This window comes from Schistocerca gregaria, chromosome 2 (assembly GCF_023897955.1).
Source record: "Schistocerca gregaria isolate iqSchGreg1 chromosome 2, iqSchGreg1.2, whole genome shotgun sequence".
NCBI lineage: Eukaryota > Metazoa > Arthropoda > Insecta > Orthoptera > Acrididae > Schistocerca > Schistocerca gregaria.
In genome coordinates this window covers 750,530,573-750,554,344 of record NC_064921.1, presented here as the reverse complement: position 1 = coordinate 750,554,344, position 23,772 = coordinate 750,530,573, and the positions used below count along the sequence as shown (strand labels likewise).

General features: G+C 43.7%; 1 protein-coding gene across 2 annotated transcripts in view; it reads right to left on the bottom strand.

Moving 5' to 3' along the window:
* LOC126334931 (transcription factor ATOH8) overlaps window positions 1–23,772 on the bottom strand; it is a 147,664-nt gene that overhangs the window by 77,506 nt on the left and 46,386 nt on the right. The gene's annotated exons all lie outside the window — the stretch shown is intronic.

Here is a 23,772-nt window from a genome sequence, read left to right as displayed (position 1 = left end):
TTTTCCGAACCCAAAATTCTAAAAGTTATAAAATATTTGTGAGAGTGCTTCTTGAGTTTTGGCCATCGTCTAGGGCGATTGCCAGATTGGATTAATACGAGAGATTGAGAACGAAAAACGGCGCGTTTCGTCACGGGGTCGTATAGTATCCACGAAAGCGATTGTGAGGAGCTCAGCAAGCTCCATTGGCAAACACTACAAGAGAGGCGTCGTTTATCATGATGAGGCTTGCTGTCGAAATTTCGAGAGTATGTAATCAAGCCAAGTAGGATGTTACTCCATGCCACATTCGTCTCGCGGAGTGATCTCTACGAGAAAGTCATGATAAGTAGAGTTGATACGAAGGTTTAGGGACAGACGTTCTTTCCACGCACCATTCCGAAAGGAACAGGGAAAGGAGGAGGGGGGAAAGAAATTCGAACCAAAAGTACTGCGTGCCACACATCGTAGGGTAGATTATGAGCAGTAGATATAAGTGAGCGGAGATTTGCCTGTGTGGGGACGTCAGTGTATGCGTGTAAGTCAGGCAGCCGCGACGTCGGGCGATGTTTTAAATTGGCAGTGGCACGTAAACAGCGGTTGCCCGCCGTGGCCAGGTGAGCGCGTCCCCGTGTGAGCGCGCCCCAGCTACGGCCGAGTGCGGCGGCGGCGCCTGCGGCCGCCGCGGCCGGTCGGGGCTCCAGGCGAGACGGCAGAAGCGGAATCGCGTGCGAAACCGCCTTAGCATTTTTCCCACGACCGCCTAACAGGTTCGGGCGACGTGGAGGTGGCGTGTCCTGTCCTGGCCTGGCCTGTCGTGTCGTGTAGTAGCGGACACGCAGCTCGCCCGACCCGAGTTATGAATGTGCGGGCGACGCCTTTACCCCAGCCAGTGGCCGCCTGTGCGCCTGGCGACGTCTCTGTCCTCTACCCGCAGCACGCCGCCACCTTCAGCCAGTATCCCCACCAAGTCAGGCTCAACAGCGGTGTGTGCGTGTGTGTGTGTAAAGATCACGTTAACAGGAGTCTAGCTGAATTTGTTTTAGGAGAGAATGTCGTTAAGGCGTATCAAGTTTTAAAATGTGTTTAATGGAAATTAATTTAGTATCATACTAAGTTTTCTCTTTTCTTGCCTACGTTCACCCCCTAAATCAGTCTATCACTCAGTTTGGTTAAAAAATAGAAAACGTTATCTGTGTCCTAAAAGATGCTGCACGTCTGGCTGTAGCACAACAGAGAGGCCAAAACACGTTACTATGTTGAGACCAACTGATCAGTTACAAAAGAACTGGGTCAGCCACAATTACAACACAAAGAAGTCTATTCCCAATTTATACAAGGACAGGAGACATATTCAGGGGCTATAAATGCTTCGTTATTTGATATTCGAACTCAAACAAGCTCAAAAAACAGAACAGTTGATACCTAACCGCAGAAAGGTTACGTTGTGACGTCATAAGACCGTTCCTAAAGATCGTGGAATCGTGTCGGACTGAGATATGTACCTTGCACTTAGAAGAGTTGGCTTTATTCCCTTTATATTGCACTGCAGTCCACAACCTATCTAATTTCAACGCTTCTCCTCTTCTTTTGCAGTTGTTTTTTTTTCGGTTATGTATCAACAGTCGGCGTCCTGAGTTATTCTTAGTTCGATGATCAAATAACGAAGTACAAAAGCGTTATCAGCATCAGAAACAAGCTTTAGGCACAGAAACATACGTTTGACACGACCTAATGTCAATGCTGCTGCTCCGGCCGGGGTGGCCGAGCGGTTCTAGGCGCTTCAGTCTGGAACCGCGCGACCGTTACGGTCGCAGGTTCGAATCCTGCCTCGGGCATGGATGTGTGTGATGTCCTTAGGTTAGTTAGGCTTAAGTAGTTCTAAGTTCTCGAGGACTGATGATCTTAGAAGTTAAGTCCCATAGCGCTCAGAGCCATTTCGATACTGCTACAGTCATGAAGGCCATCCATACCAGCCGTGAAAACCATATTGTATACTTCCCAGCAACTTCGTCTCAGTAGTATCTCATACTGTAGGTACTCTCACTGTAGGTACTCTCACTGGTGTAGGAAGTAAGGTGTCTTTGAAATGTACGGGGTCAGGGATTTTCTCTGCCTCGTGATGGCTGGGTGTTGTGTGATGTCCTTAGGTTAGTTAGGTTTAAATAGTTCTAACTTTTATGGGACTGATGACCATAGATGTTAAGTCCCATAGTGCTCAGAGCCATTTTTTTTTTTTTTGAAATGTATCCTCTCAGTAGATGAGTGAGACCGACTGAGGTACGTAATGCCAGAGGAGTCATCTTATCAATCGCACCTTCCTATTTGCGTCTTGTAGTCAGTCTCCAACTGATGCATGACTCGATACCTGAACAGGGAGGTGATATGTAGGGGGACGAAATGGTCAGTGCGTGCTTCCTCTACTGTCACATCTGTTAGTTCATATCCCTGAATTCCAGTGTGCACCAGAGCCCACTACAATGACGCCTTCCTTTGTGTCTTTTGCAGTTGTATAAGTGTCCTTGAGGTTTCTGATTATTTCACCCGCTGGATGTACGCTTTGTACAGGTTATCGAGCTCACAGGGTCTCAAGCATATGAAAAATTTCTCACAACAAGTCATCGAGTGACTTTAAAATCATGTAATACACTGCGTTTTAATCTCAGTAAATTGATTCTGCAATCACGTAAAATGAGAAAAAGTGTAATTTTCCACTACATATGTACGCACACTGGAGCGATGAATGAAAATCTGTACGAAGGCTGGGATACGAAGCCAGGTCTCCCTCTCACTAGGTGGATGCGCTAACAGCTCCACCCGGGCGCAATGGCTTTGCGCAACTGCACAGGCTATCCTAGCACGCCTCTCTCCCATTCACGCCTCAGTCCATTGGGTATCCTCCTAAACTCGAACAACAAAAAATAAATGGTTCAAATGGCTCTGAGCACTATGGCACTTAACATCTGAGGTCATCAGTCCCCTAGAACTTAGAACTACTTAAACCTAACTAACCTAAGGACATCACACACATCCATTCCCGAGGAAGGATTCGAACTTGCGACCGTAGGGGTCGCGCGGTTCCAGACTGAAGCGCCTAGAACCGCTCGGCCACACAACTCGAACACCATTGCAATGGCTTTCCATCTGTATTTGCATGACAACACAGCATCGAATGAAACGTGGGATCCTAGTTTCGACATCGCAATAACAGTATGTTATGTCTAGACACAGTGAAGATGACTGGAATTGCGAAACACTGATACCAAATATATTGTCGTCAGCTATACACTAACATTCGAGACAAAACACTGGCGGTGGAACGTTCTGCCAGCTACAAGATTAGAATGTTGCTATCGTAGCTGGAAACCATCATATTACAGCGACGTAAAGCTGTTAGCCACAGAGATGAACATATGAACAGAACAAATATTCATAGAGCATTACACTGAAAAATGGTAACAAGACGCTAGCATATTTAAAGCAGTATAGTTGGATTCACGAACAATGGCGGTCGAGTTTAGGCTTGTTCTGCCCACGTGCGTCACGTATTCTTCGACAGCCAATGAGCATTCAGTAGAGTTGTGAGTGCTCTGCCGTAGCTAATGCGAGCATTAAACGTGATCGTTTGACCAGTGAATTTCGATTCCATTCGTTGCGACCTGTCATCGCTGACTGCGACGGTAAGTCATAAATTCTGTGTAAGCAAGTGAGAGACGTGATTTGCAGGATACACGTTTTCTTCAAACGGGAAGCACGCGCATGCGCATATCACAGCTGCCGCTTGGGATCGTCAACAATGTAGGATTACACGTCTGTACCTCGACATGCGCGAACCGCCGTCGTTCATGGATCGGACTATAGCTGACGTTTATATTCGCACAGTGTTGCCACATCATGCACTGGAACAAAAGCATCAATGGGCTGTGTTTTTCAGTGCTACCGACCAAGGAGCACTTTTAAGGGTGAACTGACTTGTCCAGATAAAAAGTTACGAGACATCAAAGTAGCTAGGATTTCAGATCCAGTCTATGTTTGTTAGTTAACTATGTGGGCCTATTTCATGAGTGACGATATTCTGATAAAAATGACTATATGAACACAAGAAAGAAAGCAAGATTAGAGTTCAAGGTTCCGCCGACAACGAGCCCTGGGGAGACGGAATAGAATCTCGAAATGAGAAAGGATATTTCATGTGTTTTTTTTCTTCTTTTTTTAGCAGTCAGGGCGAACAGGCTTAGATGGTGGGTTCATGTTACACGCATGGGAGAAGTAAGGTTATCTAAGAGACTCATGAGTTCAGCAGTAGAGGGTAGGAGGAGTCGGGGCACACCAAGGAGAAGGTACCTGGATTCGGTTAAGAATGATTTTGAAGTACATCAGAAGAGGCACCAATGTTAGCACTGAATAGGGGATCATGGAGGAATTTTATAAGGGGGGCTATGCTCCAGACTGAACGCTGAAAGGCATAATCAGTCTTAAATGATGATGATGATTCTTTTTTTAAAGGAACACTTTCGTCATTGCTTTAAGCGTTCTGCTGGATCCAAGAAAAATTTAAATGTGGATGGCCAAAGGGCTCTGAACCGCCACCCTCCCGAGAGGGAACCCATTGCCTTATCACTGCGCCAATGATAGTAGGCTGTCTATAAATAATGGAAATACCGTTAGACATTACAAGTACAACAGCTGACAACATACTCGTGCTTAATGGAGAGAAGGGAAGGATGGATGTAGAGAACGTCAGGATCAGATTAACTGCAGCACCAAATAAGCGGCGACTGCCCACTGCTTATAGCTTGCAATCAGCATCGTCACCTCGCCCGCCTGCCTGCTAGCGTCAAGTACGCACTTGTAACGCGACGTTCACTTGTTAACCGCTGTCAGCGAGACTACGTTGCGAATAGGATACGGTCAATCTAACGTCAGTGCCGAGGCGCCTCCACCTAAGGTGTGCTATTCCTCGCGTATTACAAATGACACTTCACGAGTTGTGCCATCATTCACTAGGCGCCATTTCGCGTCAGAGCGTATCAAATTACAGCCTCAAGAACTGCCGTGACGCATTTTACGACAGCCGTCGTAGGTAAGTGCATGGTCGGAGGCGGACATAATTCATAAGTCCTTTCCAGGTATCATTACCAGAATGTCAGGCATAAAATACTGAAAAATTCATTTACATTTGGATTCTATATGTATTTGGAATATCCGGTTATTTCCACCGATTGTGGAGAACCATCGTTTACCGTAATACCCTTTATATAATTAACAGACACGCCCACATATACTCTGAAGGAACCATCTTAAGAAACAGTCCGTACTCTAGATATCTAGGAGTAACCCTCGATCGAACTTCCTACAACAACTTCTGAAAAATGTTACGGCAAAAATCATGTCAGCTCTCACTCAGACGTTACCCATTTAAGCAATGTAGCACCGCTCCAGACCAGACGTCTTGCTGCTCTAAAGCCTCAGCTTGAAAAATGGTCTAATAAATCAACACTGCGTATTCACGTCGATCCTGTCCAACTCATCAACGAACATGTGGAATTAAGACTCAGATCAAGAAATCCCCCAGTGAGAATAGCAACACGACTTCAGCACTTTACTACAAACGAACACTAGCTATCACACTGGAGATAAAGAGGTTAGAAACCGCAACCTGATAAAAACTTCGACAATCAAATTCCCCAGTTTCGATTAGAGTAGAAGGGTACGGTGCAACCTCAACATAACCCGCGCTGTACAGGGAATATGCAGTAAATCACTGTTTCAACGGGGAATGGCCGAAAACCTTTCATGAGCAAAGCGTGAAATTAAAGAACAAACAACTTCCCACATACCTTCGAATGCCCAAATACTCGTTTTGAAGGGTCGCTGCTAGAAATCCATGACCTTACGCCGCAATACTGGACTGGCTGAAAAACAGTAGCCTGTGTTTGTGACACATTTGTATTCATTTTTCTTAATTTTAAATTTCGCTTTTCATTCGTATTTTACTATGGTTGTATAATTCCTGTTCGTCTATATGTTATGTACATGTTATTCATGAAGCGTTCTGTAATGTTCTTATGAAAATAAATATATTTAGATTCTAGAAGTCGTACACCGAGGGAGGTGGTGCTGTGCTTAACACACTGATCTTGCATTCGGGAGTATGAGGGTTCAAATCAGCGTTCTGTCATCCAGATTTAGGCTTTCCGTGATTGTCCTAGATCGTTTGAGGCAATTGCTACAATAATTCCTTTGAAAAGAGCTCGGCCGATTTCCTTTCCACTACGAGCTTGTGCTTCGCCACTAATGACCTCGTTCTCGACAGTATCTTAAACTATAAGCTTTCTTCCTTTCTTTCCAGAAGTCACAGAGCGACGTGTTGAGAAGGGAGCACTGTGTGCAGGATTTATTTGCCTGTCTCCTGTAAGACACAGACGTTAGGGATATCGGTCTTCAGCCTTAACGTGAACAGTCGAGTTATATGCATTTTCCCAGTCGCGCGTGACTACTTGTCAGTGAGTGTGAAAGTACTACAGCTAATTTTGTGCCCTGTCTCTGTTCAAATGATACATCGGAGACACTTTAACGTGGCAGCCAGTCGCAAGTGTAAACAAACGAGAACTACAGCCACCATGGGGAAAGAAGTGTAACAAGTCCCAAAATCCCTCTCGCGGGGCTGAGAGCCTACATGCCGAGTGCAGTGTTTGTTGTGTGTTCAGTGGTACACCAGTGCCCTCGCTGGGAATAGTTAAAGTGAAATCTAAAGCAAAAGCAAAATCACCCTTCTTACACCAAAGCAATAATAAGCAAATAATCTATTGCCAATTCTATGTCTCTGTGTTTTTCTAATACATTATTGTCCACATTTATTGTTGCCAGAAAACTCATAATTGTCATGACACAGAAACACACAAATTCGACAAAATTTCAATGCAAACGGAAAAGGTTTTAGAAATGAAATAAACGAACTCAACACAGTAATGCAATAAAACAATAACTACGAAATTGGAAATTAAATGAATTCTAAAACTTAACTTATATCTACTATATATCTCTGAATTGAATAAAGTTTTACGCACCGTAAAAAAAAAAAAAAAAAAAAAAAAAAAAAGTGCTCCAGCGAAAGCGGAACTGACACGTGGTCATAGCGATCGTTGATCCTTTCTGGTGTAGTGCAATCGTTATGAGTCACGATTAGTCTCTTCTCTCATTTCAAATTACGTAAAGAAATCAACGAGCACCGCATAAAGCGAAGAAAAGTGGAGTGTACAAGCCATTCGGTAATGACAACGGCGCAGTTGCTTGCTAAGGTTGGTAGTTTCCTAAAGAGATGGTAAACACCTGGTCTCTGCTGGTGTGCTGCGTAACCATAATTCAAAACACCCTCACCTAAAACTGTCGTCTTATTATGTCCGCAGTATATAGTGCTCTGTCTCTTACGCCACTTTTACAACAGAACGCTAAATTCTCATCACGCTCTCCTTCCAGTTCTGGATTTTACCTGTCTTCGACTTACCACTCGGTTAAAATAACTCATTTGGTGTCGTCAGTAGCCATTACGCTGCTCTAACTCCTTATTTCTCCTGTCTGACCTTTTATCTCATCCCTCTCATAACTATAGCCATGTTCTCTGTCCCAAGTTACAAGAGCAGTTAAAGCCGTGGCGACGTTTCCTTCCGCTAGAGAGGATTTGTTTCTGCTCGCACTGGGGGGCGAAAAACACGTGGGCGCGCAAGGTTGCAGTGCTCGGGGAGCTGTCGTGGAAAGTTCCACAACAGTCTGGCGCCAGCAGCGTCCCCCTTGGCTTTCGGCATCCTGTACACTGGCCGTCCATTAAGAGAGACAAGCCAACGTGTCGACCACTGGGCTTCCCCATGTCTCTATTTTTCACTAGACGAAACTTACGACCCTGATCTGCAGAGGGGCTGTGACGTTACATGTCATTTGACTGTGGAACATCTTTTAGAAATTGTTATTGTAACTGATAGTATCATTGCTGTAGCGAGGAATGACTCGTACGATCTAGAATTAAGATTGACACACAATTGTGAGGTACCAAACAAGGCCTGGAGTGCCGTTTACGCTGTGGATGCCCCGGGGCGGAAACTGGGGCTTAATTATCAGCTGCTAATCGTAGGCCCACGCCTGTATGCGACACATGTCACACTATACTGGGTAACAAATGATAATTTCGACCCTTGTGGTTCTGTACTGTTCTAACAGTATTTATAATAAATAACATTTTCTTAATAGTAGAGAAAAAAGTATCAAATACAGTACCAAATTAAATAGAGATTACGAGCAATATTAACTTAAATATAGGACGTAAAAGAGCGGGTAACATAAAAGACGCAGAATTAATACAATAAAGAATATGTAACTTTGCATGCGCCTTGACGAAATAAAGCAATTGCAACCATATTCATAATGCCCAAGACTCATCATGAACAAAACAATGACTCGAAGCTGCTTCCTCAAACCGCGCCTAAAATTATAACCAAAGTGTCAAATCAGGCTTACAGAAAATTAATTAAAATACTTTACTTAAACAGCTTACATGACGGTGACAGAAAAGATATTTTGTTTTTAGTATGAGAGCACAGGCTGAATAATAGTGTACGTGAAATATCAAGTTTATCTGCAGAACAGTTTTGTTTCCACGGGTCTTTAAAATTAGTTGTGTTTGCATAGCTACGATGGAATGCAGTGCCTTCACAGAATTCTATGTTTATATGGTCGACTCCCACCGAAAAACCTTATCCACTGTTAGAGAAGACTCTGTTATTTACGGCTGATGAGGAATGAACTACTGAATACAAAAGTGTAGTTCTAAAGATGATAAAAGTGTAACTACAGATGAGAAAAAGACAAACGTGTACTTCTAAATATGATAAAATGCAACTATAGATGAAAAAAGACTTGAGTAACTACGTAACACAGTATTGGAGGGTTAGTGATTTAAGTTCTATGAAATAGCTGACGCCACAGGGATATTTGAAAAACAAACAGCGGAGTAGTAAGCACTGCTCTTAGCTATGATTGCATCGTTTTAAAACAGAAATCACGAACTGTGAATGAGGTGTTGAGTCCACCGTTTCACGCTAGACACGAAAAATCAGTGGTTGGAAGCCGGTAACTGTTCTTAAAAACTCGAAATCGATGTCTACGAAAGTTGCTGTAAGTGTTTCGAGGATCAGTGAGATTCGCTTTATGGTTTACATTTTAAAGGAATGGAATACAACTGTTGAACACTATGTAAGTCTTCCGAATGAAAAAATACTGCACAAAAAGGAAAAAAAGACAATTAGAACAATTCAATAGTCCCCAAAGGTTCTTTGTCAGCGAGGGAAGTAAGATATCCGACGAATGAATTGTAGTGTTATCCACCCTATTCATCTTTTGACTGCCTGCTGCCCCCACATGTAAAGAAGTTCTTGTCTGGAACACGTCTTCAGTCTCACTAAGTGGCTATGGCAGTCGTAGTTGTGTACTACGCAATGCTTCGATAATCTCACTTGATGGATGAAAGTCGCCGAACGACGTACGTTGACCTAAAAGGAAACTAAGCTTAAAGTAAATTTACATTTGACCTGAAAAACAGTGTTCGGCCGGTAGGCCAAAAAAATTTCCTTCTTGCCCTCGTAGATCGCGCCGTAAAAGTATCTCCTGATCAACTAAGTTAATTGGAAAAAATAAGAGAGGACATTGTTTGATTCGGAGCTCTTGTAAATGGCATAGAACTGCTACCAGATGGTCATCATGACCATTCTCCACTGACCTAAATCATGGCAGTCAAGTGATGCCATTGTCGATGTCCGTCTGTCGTATGGAATCAGTGCAGTAAAATAGACAGATGTGGAGCCGTGACAGACTAGTAGAAAGGAGATATAATGTTTGTGCGTATCTACACGAACTCTCAAATGTTTCTACACAGAATGGTGTAGCATTCACAGTCATGTAACACAGCCAAAGAACAGTAGTCATAAAGAGGTCCTAACCGACAGGAACCGCAGACGAACGTCCCGCATTGTCAATAACGATCGGTTTCTGGTCCTACGGGAATGGTGTACTTAGTGAATTCAGAACTACCAGATGTAGAAGTATAAAACCGGAATTTCTCTACAGATGGTGCTAGCCCTGTGTATAGGGCCCGTGAGACCGCATCTGAAGAGCCATCTGCTTCCTGTAACGGCTGATGACGAATGTCAACACGCAATAACCCAAGTTCTATACATCGATATCTGTTTCAACCCCGTAAACATGTCGAGTTTTCTGCCTAAGAACTACGATTTGCCGACGGCATTTGTTTTCTATTAGCATTTGAGGGAAACTGCTCCAGAATCGCATCGAATGCTTGTCGAAACTTTTGGTGAACATGCTCTTGGAAGACACAGTGTTTCGAATGGCCCAAAACATTCAAAAGAGGTGATTTTGACGTGAGGAACGAAGAGTCGGGGGAACCACCGGAAAAGTTTGAAGACAACAAATTGCAGGCCTTATTTTATGAAGATGATACTCAAACTCAACAGGAACTCGCGGAAAAATTGAATGTGATGCAGAAAACTGTTTCTCTTATGTTGAAAGCTATGGGAAAGGTGCAGAAAGTCGGAAAATGGGCTCCGCATGAACTGAATGATAGACAGCAAGCAAGTCGGAAGATCAGTTGTGAAATGTGCTCATTAGATACAAAAGAAAGTCGTTTCTCGATCGAATAGTGAAAGGTGGTGAAAAATGGGTATATTTTGGGAATCCTAAGCGTCGTAAATCATGGGTGAATCCAGGCCAACAATCGGCATCCACTGCAAGGCCAAATCGCTTTGGAAAGAAGACAATGCTCTCTGTTTGGGGGTGCATAAGGGTGTCATGTATTATGAGCTGCTAAAATTTGGTGAAACCGTTAACACTGATCGCTACCAACAGCAAAGGATCGATTTAAATCGAGCATTACGTGAAAAACGACCGGAATATGTAAAGAAGCAACACAAAGTCGTATTGCTCCATGATAACGCCCCATCACACACAGCAAAACGGGTCAGGGAAACGATCGAGGCGTCCAGTTGGGAAATACTTGACTCCGTCCGTCTATTTGCATTGTTGGGACACGCTCTCATTGAACAACGCTTGAGTTCGTATGAAAAAGTACGAAAATGGTTCGCCGACTGGTTAGGTTCAAAAGGAGGTTTTTTTTTGCGTGGCATTCATAGCCTGCCGAAGAGGTGGGAGAAATGTATAAATAGCAATGGAGATTATTGTGAATAAAATATTGTTTATCAGTTTCAAACAATAGACACTCAATTATTGCAACCAGATTCCGGTTTCATACTTGTACATTTAGTGTGAGGTACTACGTAACAGGGCATTGCTCACGGCGTCACACCGCGGTCGTCTTCAACGGGCCAAAGAACACATAAGCCGGGCATTAACTGACTTGAGGCGTGTAGTGTGGTATAAAGAGTCGAGATATTACCACTTTTCAAATGATGCAAGGCACTGAGTGCGTTAGCTCGCAGTGCGTGTGTGGAATGTGTGTAGTTCAAGCCGGAGATGGTTCTGTGATGTTTTGGGGGTGTTTTCAGTACAACAAATTGAGTCCATTCGTTGAGAACATTTATTTCAATATTCTCTATGAAAAAGTGTTGCTGTTTCGTCTGTGTATTCGTGAAGAGTCTGCTGTGGATACACCGAGCAGGGTAGCGCAGTGGTTAGGTAGCACAGTGGGCTTGCATTCGGGAAGACGAAGGTTCAACCCCGATCCAGCCACCTAAATAGCTTAAGACAAATGCCGGGATGGTTCCTTCGAAAGGGTACGGCCGCTTTCCTTCTCCTTCTTTTCCTAATACGAGCTTGTGCCCCGTCTCTAATGACTTCGTTGTCGACGTGACGTTAGACACTAATCTCCTCCTCCATCCGTGGACTGTCAGGTTTTACAAAATGTCAACAGCCGTGGCGAAACGATCAGACACCATATACCATCTCGAATGATGCCTAAATCACTTGATCTTAATTCCACAGACAACATCCAGAACTATTTGGAACAGCAGGTGAACGTAGCAATCAGTATCTCAGCAATTTGGTAATCCTGCGGGTTCTAATGCTAAGTGATTTCAGAGTGATGTGGCATGTTGTTATTATTGTTGTTGTGATATGGCACGTTGTTATTGTTGTGGTTGTGGTCTTCAATATGAAGACTGAGCTGATGCTGATCTCCACGTTACTCTACCTTGTGCAAACCTACTCCTTCTGAATCTGCTTACTGTATTCATTCGCCTCGCCCTACGATTTTTGCCCCCCCCCCCCCTCCCCGCACACACACGCACTTCTCTCCAGTACCAAATTGTAGATACCCATAGTTACCCATCATTCTTCTGCAGCAAGACTGTTCAAAAGTCTCTGTTCTCTTCTTGTGGAAATTCTATCACTTCCATATATGGCGAGACTCTAGATAAATACAGAAATACTTTCAGAAAAGACTTTCTAGAACTTAATTCCATATCCGACGTTAACACATTTGCCTCCTTCAGAAACGCTTTTCTTGCCGCTGCCAGTCTACATTTCATACCCTCTCTACAACGTTAGTTACTTTGCTGCCCAAACAGCAAACCTCATCAACTACTTTTACTGCCTCGTTTCGTAATCTAGTTCCGTCATCGTCGCTTTATTTAATTCGACTACATGCCATTGTCCTTATTTTGGTTTTGTTTTTGTTCATCTCATATCCTCGTTTCAGGACGATGTGTCCGCGCGGCACCCGCCATCGGAGGTTCGAGTCCTCCCTCGGGCTTGGGTGTGTGTGTTGTCCTTAGCGTAAAAAGTTAGATCAAGTAGTGTGTAAGCTTAGGGACCGATGACCTCAGCAGTGTGGTCCCATAAGATCTTACCACAAATTTCTAATTTCCAGAACGGTGTCCATTCCGTTCAACTATCTTCCAAGTTCTTTGTTCTCTCTGAGAGAATTACAGTGTCATCGGCAAACCTCAAAGTTTTCATTTCACCTCGCTGAACTTTAATCACTCTTCCAAATTTTTCTTTGGTTTCCTTGACTGCTTGCACAATATACTAATTGAACAACATCGGGAATAGGCTACAATCTTGCCTCACTACCTTACCAACCAATGTGCCCCTCTGCTGTGGCTTATACAACCTGAAACTTCCTGGCAGATTAAAACTGAATGTCGGACCGAGACTCAAACTCGGGAACTTTGCCTTTCACGGGAAAGTGCTCTACCGACTGAACCACCCAAGCACGACTCACGGCACGTCCTGAGAGCTTTAATTCCGTCTGTATCGTGTCTCCTACTTTCCAAACTTCACAGTAGATCTCGTGCGAAACTTGCATAACTAGCACTCCTGGAAGAAAGGATATTGCGGAGACATGACTTTGCCTTTCATTCTGTATACAACCTTCCGCTCCCTGTATTTTTCCCCTGCTACCTTCAGAATTTCAAAGATAGTATTCCAGTCAACATTGTCAAAAGCTTCCTCTAACTCTAGAAATGCTATAAATGTGGGTTAGCCTTTCCTTAACATATCTTCCAAGACAAGTCATAGAGTCAGTATTGCGCGCGTGTACCTACGTTTCTCTAGAATTCAAAGTGATCTTCCTCTCTTCCTCGAGGTCTGCTTCTACAATTTTTTCCATTCTTCTGTAAAGAATTAGTCGTATTATTTTGCATAAATGGCATTTATGAAGAAATTTGTGAAGTCTCGTCCTTGCCGAACTGAGATCATTATCGGTCGATTTCATTCGGTAGAAGTTTTATATCTTCTGGGATGGCCTTTTTTTCTGACCGGTGACCGGCGTACTTATTTTCTCAACGATTTTGACCCAGCGCAGACGTCGGACATTTTCATTTTGTAACGTAGAGGGAAGTACGGGCGACGTGAGACATTCGGGTATTGTGGGAGGTGGGAGATAACAGGAGCAGGCAGCGAGCGACAAGTGAACAACGTGTTCGCCTGGCTGTGGTGGGCGGCTGGCGGGCAGGCCATGCACCTGTTTCCGGCGCGAGGCGAGGAGCGCTGTTTGGACAAGTGGCAGCATCTGGCCGGAAGCCCGAGGTAAACAGCCGCGGCGTGGCGCGGCCGGCGCTGCGTGCACGCCTCTGCGCGCGCGTGTGTGTGCGTGAGCGTGTGCGTGTGTGTGCCAGACAGCCAGCACGCGCCGGGGAATTCCCCCTCCCCCCCCCCCCCCCCCCCCCTCGTGGCGCTGTCACCGCCAGACGCCGCACGTTAAGCCACTGCAAGCCTCTATCGGCGCAGCGGATAGCCTCGTAAACAGCGGCGTGCATCTGGAGCGCCGCAGCTCCGGGGGTCCACATGGCTGTTCTGCACGTGAGATCATCCCCCAGTGCATGGGGAACGGACGGCCGTGTTACTGGGTGCTTCAATTGCAAATAACAATAGCGGCTGATGCGCTAATGGCAGTAAGGATATCATGCAGTCTTTTCCTTGTTCGATATAGCAGTAGCAGCAAGCAAGTGCATCCTACCACAGACTGTACCTGCCTTATCCCAATCAACCAAAAATGTAAAAGATACACTGTAGACTAGTGAACGTGGGTGTCGTGCCCGAAACAAATTTCGAGCAATACTTAATGGCAGACCGCAAACAAACTCCTAGCCATTAGGAAAGTAACAGTTCACATTAACTTTCATTTGTATCTACAAATGGTCTGCTGTTTGGGCGTACTATTGGAAGAAAATGGAACTCAATACCCAACACGAAACCAGAGACGGCTAATATTCATCCCGAACCCAGCCGGATCAAACGTTGGTGGTCGCTCAAACCTTACAATTTCCATATCTCACACCGACGTCCTGTGTAAATCACACACCTCTCCGCAGTATGTCATAAAAAATGGCATACGAAACAGTGGATGGTGATCTGCTCGTCGCATAAGCGCGTTCGGGTCCACCGCCCTCATCAAATTACGACATTGTTCATAAATTCACTGTGCAGTCATTCACGTGATTAACATACACAGGTGACACATCACGAAAAGTTCGACGAAGATTAGGGTGAATGCCGATTTTCCTCCATCGGTTCCAACAAACGCTCACTGCGAGCCTTCTTATCCAGAATTCGAGAACTCGGTCTTGACATGGCACACACACACACACACACACACACACACACACACACACACACACACACACACACACACACACATAACTCTGAGAATTCGCCCCATTCTCCAAGGAAACTGCAAGATAATAATAATTACTTTCAGGAAATGATGCCGCACGACTGTTAAATATTTGAAAAATTCCATATTAGCGCTTTCGCTGCTGGTAAAATGCTTTGTTTATATAACCCGTGTCAGTTGTCTAACCATAATCAGGTCCCTATGTACCATATAAAACAATACGTAAGTAACATTACAGGCTTAAATTGGCACGAATCTATTAAGTGACGTGCTTGTTAACTTGAAGACCTCTATGACCATCTTTGGTTCTATCAGTAAACAGTGATCAGCTGTTCAGTCGTCTCTGTGTGGTATGAATCTGTTCACAGCCTTCACAGTTTTAGCACGAGTGAGTACACTCCTTAGCACAGTTTCTATAGACTGACGACGTAATTTATATTTCGGTATAGTAACATTTACCTCTGTACAAATATGAACCAGTTAGATCTTTATGATATGTAGCTCTCGTAATGAGTCACGTCACTGCATTATGGCAAACTGTTATTTTCCGTGTGTTATTTATGGTTTTATCACCTGACAATAACGATTATATATTTCGCCTTTTATGTGAGTACGTGACATTTCATTACGTCTGTGTTGATGTTAACATTTACATCAGTTAACAGATTCGTGATAGTTGAAGCCTGTAATTTTACTTACGTGTTGTTTTATTTAGTATAGAGGAATCTGATGATGGTCAGACGACTGAAACCGGTTTTATAAATAAAGTATTTTACCAGCATTTCACACTTTTCAAATAATTATTATCTCAAAAACAAATTAAAACCATATCATCATCAGACATTTGACAGCTGCTGCTCTAGACTTTTCTACGCATTACGATCTTCAGGTAACGAATCCCTCTTATTCCTGTCCTGAGTATGAATCCAGAGTCTTGATATCGATGCCACCCATTCGCGAATTAACTGAAGTTCTTCCACTAGCTTGGATGATGAGCAAGAAACTTTTATTTGGTAGGTTTCCACTGTATTCAGTGACGCTGTTGTCTTCGTATTAAAGAAACCGGAGTGACAAGACAAATAGAAATGTACACGGAAGACACAATTTGCGTGATTTGCTAACAATTTATTTTTGTAATTGACTTTATTTATCATACATCAATTTGCTGATACACTTTATTTCAACAATTTCTTTCTGGCTTCTTTCTTTCGTGACAGCTCATTTTCCATTACTTTTGTGATTTAAAAAATCTCAAAAATTCGTTAATTGTAAATCCTAATATGTAGCAATGAATTACGCAGTTAGGCAAATAAGATTGAAGTTTCTTAGCGGAAAAAATATTTATTTTCAGCTTTGTGAAGACGTGATGCTGAGGTAAGGAATGTAACTGTTTTAACAGGCAACTTCTAAATTTCAGACTCGGTGTCGAAATGAGAAATTGTCTAATGGCTTGTTTCTGAACTTCCTGAAAATGCAGAATGACCAGTTGAACAGGAAGCTGTTACGAAATGCGTCCTTGGCTGCTCAAGGGTGCGCCATTTGCATTCCTGAGTAGTGTTGACGGCGTTGTACCGAGACTTCAAGGACGACGATCAGCCGATTCAAAAATTGTACTTCTTGCACTTCATTCACAGTCTGGCGCGAGAGAGTGCTGCGTTCAAAACACTAGTCTCTTGCCCGGGTACCTCGTTTTGTATTTCACGTGGTTCTTCTATGTCACTTACGGCGTAAATTAGTTTCTTCAACAAGATAGGTACTGTGTCTCGACACCACATGTGTCAAACAGATATACAGCTTCGTCTCTATCTTGATGTTGACAATAAAACCCTTACCTTTCTTCCTGACATCTCAGGAAGTTATTGCAGTACATTTCTTCCTTTAGGAAAGTACTAAAGACGCAAGAAAAGGTCGATAAAACAGAAAAGAGTAGCTCTTGGTAACTTCTTTAAGAATTTAAAACACTGGAGCTAACAATTACGAGACTATATTCCACTCAGAACACAAAGAAACGCGTTATAGGTTATTAGACCTACATCGTCTTAATATGTAGGACCCATATTGTAGGTACCTTGAAAACTGCAGAACTTAAAAAAATGACTCATCTGAACGGAACAAAGACACATTTGTATCAAGTTAAAACTTAGTGTTAATATGAGAGACACTCGACTGCCTCTTCTGCAAGAGCATTGCCCGGGAAAAGCATAGCAGCTAAGATCTACAGATTCGAGAAAAAGAAGACGAAAAACTGTGTAACAAGTGAGTAACGGTTTCCAACCGTCTAGCACTTGGCCTTTAATGACATGGACGGAACGCCAAACTTTTCTTTGCTATTAGTTCATGGTCTTAAGTGAACATGATGAGGTGCTGGAGTATAGAATATTGTAATTATTAAGGAGATTTTTGTCATTGTGGAAAGGTTGACACAGTTAGTTACTCTTAGATTCGAAGTATTTCAATAATTGTGCATCGTCTTGAGAAGACTATTGTATTTTCCAATGGAAATGGAGGGAGGTTCAGAAGTAAAACTAGATTTTTTTCAAGTTACTCTCAGTTATGCTTCAACTTAGCAACTAGAAGCAAGAGAAAACGATAGACTTCATAGTTTTTTTTTTTAAGAATAGCATTGCACATTAAATTTAATACACAAATATTTGAAAGTATAATTTTACGATGGCTACATTCGCACTACCAGTGAATACTTGCCGAATGTGCAGGCACGTCTTTTCTGTTAGTAAATGCAAAATTAATGCGAATATACATTTCAAAACGGAAATTTAACATGTTGGGTAGGTGTGTTCCAATAGAAAATTAAAATATAGCACCTATTATTGCTACGTAACTATTTTAATATTTTCAGTCGATTATCGACTTCTTTGGGGCAATAAGTCCAGGTTGGTTTGATTCAGTTTACGCTTCCAGTCGACTGTTAGCTATTGCCTTCATTTCAATATTCCGTAATTGCTGCATTCTACATCATCAACTGTCTTCCTCACAAGCTCACATCTAGGTGCGAGCGCCTGTCATATCGAGTATGGGTAGCGAAGTTTCTCGTGATGATGTTCATGAAAATGAGCTGTACATTTGCTAGAAGTCTTATTTAGATTGTCACATTCTGCATGTAGTTTGTCGAGGAAAAAGTTGCACTCATCGTATCTGTCATAACTCTGTTCTTGTGGCAGATACCTTACAAACGCCACAAGCGTAGCTGTCTTCAAATTGAAGATTACTTTGAACGCTACAGAGCTTTACTAGGCACAGTCCTATTGGACTCGGTACGCCCTTTGTTTCCCTCTTGTTTGGTCTGGCTTACTAAGAAAGCTTTAAGGTGATTCACTGTCCGAAGGTTCGATTCCCCGGAGATCACATTGGCTTTTCATGTTGTGGTAAGCTCTGGAACGGGATGCAGTCAGCCACATGAGAAAGTCCTTGAGTAAATAAGCAGCGCCATTAATGCACACGTCGCTTACGTGGTCTCAGTAGGAGGATCTTGTAACAAGCTATGAACCCTGCGGCACTTATTTTATTGATTCATCGATTATGAAAGAGAGCACACTGGAATGGTAAGTACCGCAATACGTACCAGCTGCCAGTGCTAGTTTTCAGCTATAACAGTCCAAAGGACTACTTTTCTGCACACTATCACCCATTTGTCATATGCTTGTCCCGAAAGACGATAGGGATGGGAAAAGGTGATCGGTTAAAACCGATACTGCTATTGTTCGATATTTGTTTGCTCTTGTTTATGACAAGTATTTTCATTTTTTCTAATAACCGGGTTAAAAAATCAATTAGCCATAACAGCAGCGCTAAAATTTTTCGTTTTTAAATAAACCGTTTTTAAAGAACTGGTAATCTTATCCGTAACATTTGCATTGCTTTGAAATATTGTGTTGTTATAGAAAATGGGAGAAGCGGTCGGCATATCAGTGCCAACAGAAACGAGCAACAAACAGATGGCGTAAGAACTGGTACAGCATTACTGAGCCTATGATGTCCCTGTTACCATGTGCTGTGACCTGTTAGATGGTACGTGTGTACAAACAGTGTGCAAGACTTGCCCTACCTGGTATACATGGTAGTTTCTCACGATCGTCGTCGTACTTCAGTTGTTATACAGAATGACCCCATCCCTGGTCTGGAAGTTTTTACCAAGTGCGGCATCCATGAAATACCGTGCTCCATTTGCTTTAAAAGATTAAGAACTGGAGGAGTCAGAACAAACTTGGGACATAATATAAGAAGAAAACTCAAATCTTAACTGTTCATTCATAGTTTACATTAAAAGAAGAAAGAAACTGATCTGCAGCCTGTGTCAAAATAACATGTTTTTATCCGCTTGTAGCCCTTGAAAACGGACAAATTTACACGAAAAATAGAGCTCTTAAACGTCAGTTTTCATTCTTTAGTACTGGCTGTTCGTAATTTCAAATAGTGGTTCAAAATGGCTCTGAGCACTATGGGACTTAACATTTGAGGTCATCAGTCCCCTAGACTTAGAACTACTTAAACGTAACTAACCTAAGGACATCTCAAACATCCGTGCCCGAGGCAGGATTCCAACCTGCGACCGCAGTAGCAGCGCGGTTCTGGCCTGCGGCGCGTAGAAACCGCTCGGCCACAGCGGCCGGCTGTCCAAATAGTGGTATGACCCTTATTACTACATGATTTTAGAGCAGAGTTTCAAAAAATTTGAATCAGTAGGAGAATACTGGTGTTTTTTTTTTATCAACCACTTACCAATTTTCGAGAAAAGCAGCGAACGGTAGACGAACTAAGTTTCTTTTTACCAGCTTATTTAGTCTAATATTTCGACACTAAGTATCTTAAAACTGAGGGACTGAAAATTTTTCAATTTTTTTTCTATTTCCACGTTTAATACAGGAAATAACTTTTTTGTTTTGAGCTGTTTGAGTAGTCGGGTTAAAGAGGCATTGAAAAAGAAAACGATATAACCGAAAACCGCTACTTTCAACGACAGCCGCCGTCCCTAAGGGACGGGCTCTTGTGTGGGCCGGCCGCCCGGCCGGGGCATTCCAGCGCAGCTGCGACCGGCGCCCATCTGGCGCGCCCGCCGCGTGTGTGTACGTGAGGCGCCGGCGAGTCGCCAGTCGACTCTGCCCAGCCTCGAGAGATCGATAGGCGCCAGCGGCAGCGGCAGTGGCGGAGCCGGCGTCTCTCCGGGACCCGCCGCGGCTGCTTGCACCGGAGGTCGCGGGGTCGATACTTTCCCCCCTTCGATCTCACATAAGTTTGTTCATTTAGCACCCTTGGAGAAATAACGCGAAGGACATGTCGCACCGCAAAGTAGTAAAATATCTGAAGCCAGTATGCTGTCAGCACTACGTAATATTCATTTACTATTTTTCGTTTTGATTAAGAACCTGTTTTGAGACAGTCTGCTCAATCGACTATTGGAGACTCCAAACGGGAGTGCTTTGTTTCCTCCGTAACATATGTCATCTGCAGCGCAAATCTTCTATTTCGCATTGCAAAAGAAGATTTACAGCGGGAACTTGAATCTTCGGATACACCATTATAGAGATAATGCATATTATAGTAGTATTTACATTTTTCAGACTGAATTTATAGGGCACCGGATGATTCACATACGAACGAACGACATTGTGGGTACGACTGACTGGTACAGTCAAAACAACTGTTTCGTGTGACTTGAGACGCGAACTACGCGGCTTCCACGTTTATCACAGTGACGAGCAAAGAAATGTAAGACTTCCATTGCTTTTGCGTCTGTCAGAGCTTCATTCGAGAAAGAATAACAACAAAACACTTACTGCATAAGGAAGGCATACTCCGAGTAGCCTTACGACACCAGATGGTCGAGTGATACAGCCGATGACCAGTACCAGAGAATACTTTTCCTTACACGACGATTCAACCTTCATCTTATTGTGAGATGAAGAGAGTGGGCTATAGTTGTTCACAGGCACGGCGAAAAACTCCCGTAATGTTATTAATTAGGCACAGAATGCTTACTACCGAGCGAGGTGCCGCAGTGGTTAGCACACTGGACTTGCATTCGGGAGGACGACGGTTCAATCCCGCGTCCGGCCATCCTGATTTAGGTTTTCCGTGATTTCTCTAAATCGCTCCAGGCAAATGCCGGGATGGTTCCTTTCAAAGAGCACGGCGGACTTCCTTCCCCGTCCTTTCCTAATCCGATGAGACCGATGACCTCGCTGTCTGGTCTGCTTCCCCAAACAACCCAACCCAGAACGCTTATTCTTTATTTTTCTTTTTTTGTAAGTACACAATTAGCATATTGTATTAGTACCAGCAAAAGCACTGGCTGAAGGGGCAAGTAAATTTTTTGGCTTCCTTCCTTCGCCGTCACGTCTCGCTCCAGTCCACAGTCCATGGAAATCGACAAAACCTCTAAGCCTTCGATCGAAGCAGAAAAGTTGGTTCATCGTCCCCGCACCCACCTATGAAACCCTACAATACTGTGGCGAAACAGTAGCAATAACTCCATTATTGGACATGACCGAGCTGTGTATATGGCAGTTGTGTAAATCATGTTAGCAACAGACGTCTGTTCAGTGTTAGCCGTTTTCTTGTGAAACCACTGGGACGAAATGACACTTCAGAAATGACATTGTGGCTACATCATGCGTTTATAGTTGCTGGTGGAGCGGAAGGTTTCTTCTCGTATGCAGAAAATAGGAACCCGAGGTGTAAGAGTACTCACGTAGCTCCCCCGTTAATTCTCAGGTCATCTTGAGGAAGCTGTTCCTCAAACACGACATGTCGTACCGTTCTTCTCACATCAATAGGTGTCGAAGAAGTCTCATGTCCGCGACGCGAACACTAAGTAATAGATCTGATTACATGTGACCGTAGGAACGTGAATGTGAAATCTGACGCCGAATATTCCATGTCTAATGTGAGTGACGAGAACAAGAAACTGAAGGACATAGTTTTATGCATTTGTGGTTTGCTTTATAGTAAAGACTTGTTCCTACAAAGGTGGGCCCGCTAGTCTACTAGTGAATCAGCGTGACTGCAAACTAAGAGATCGCGGGATCGAATCCCCGTCGAACCGCGGAACTTTTCAGTCTGCCTGTAATCTGACCTTCACATCTCAATTAGGTGAGGAGACACCAGGAACGACACGTAGTTTGGATTCGATTTAAACTGTAGATCTCTTTTCTTAGTTGCCTAGATTAGGAATACGCAAGACGCCCTGATGGTTTCCAATCGAAAGTCTTACACCTGGTCAGTGAGCCGTACGCAGTTACGCTACTGGCCATTAAAATTGCTACAGATGATAAACGGGTATTCATTGGACAAATATATTATACTAGAACTGACATGTGATTACATTTTCACGCAATTTGGGTGTATAGATCCTGAGGAATCAGTACCCAGAACAACCACCTCTGGCCGTAATAACGGCCTTGATACGCCTGGGCATTGAATCAAACAGAGCTTGGATAGCGTGTACAGGTACAGCTGCCCATTGAACTTCAACACGATACCACAGTTCATCAAGAGTAGTGACTGGCATATTGTGACGAGCCAGTTGCTCGGCCACTATTGACCAGACGTTTTCAATTGGTGAGATATGTGGAGAGTGTGCTGGTCAGGGCAGCAGTCGAACATTTTCTGTATCCAGAAAGGCCCGTACAGGACCTGCAACATGCGGTCGTGGATTATCCTGCTGAAATGTAGGGTTTCGCAAGGATCGAATGAAGGGTAGAGCCACAGGTCGTAACACATCTTAAATGTAACGTCCACTGTTCAAAGCGCCGTCAATGCGAACAAGAGGTGACCGAGACGTGTAACTAATGGCACCCAATACCATCACGCCGGGTGATACGCCAGTATGGCGATGACGAATACACGCTTTCAATGTGCGTTCACCGCGATGCCACCAAACACGAATACGATCATCATGATGCTGTAAACAGAACCTGGATTCATCCGAAAAAATGACGTTTTGCCATTCGTGCACCCAGGTTCGTCGTTGAGTACTCCATCGCAGGCGCTCCTGTCTGTGATGCGTCAAGGATAACCGTAGTCACGGTCTCCGAGCTGATAGTTCATGCTGCTGCAAACGTCGTCGAACTGTTTGTGCAGATGGCTGTTGTCTTGCAAACGTCCCCATCTGTTGACTCGGGGATCGGGACGTGGCTGCACGATCCGTTACAGCCATGCGGGTAAGATGCCTGTCATCCCGACTGCTAGTGATACGAGGCCGTTGGGATCCAGCACGGCGTTCAGTATTACCCTCCTGAACCCACCGATTCTATATTCTGCTAACAGTCATTGGATCTCGACCAACGCGAGCAGCAATGTCGCGATACGATAAACCTCAATCGAGATAGGCTACAATCCGACCTTTATCAAAGTCGGAAGCGTGATGGTACGCATTTCTCCTCCTTACACGAGGCATCACAACAACGTTTCACCAGGCAACGCCGGTCAACTGCTGTTTGTGTATGAGAAATCGGTTGGAATCTTTCCTCATGTCAACACGTTGTAGGTGTCGCCACCGGCGGTAATCTTGTGTGAATGCTCTGGAAAGCTAATCATTTGCATATAACAGCGTCGTCTTCGTGTCGGTTAAATTTCGGGTCTGTAGCATGTCATCTTCGTAGTGTAGCAATTTTAATGGCAAGTAGTGTATTATTTCTTCT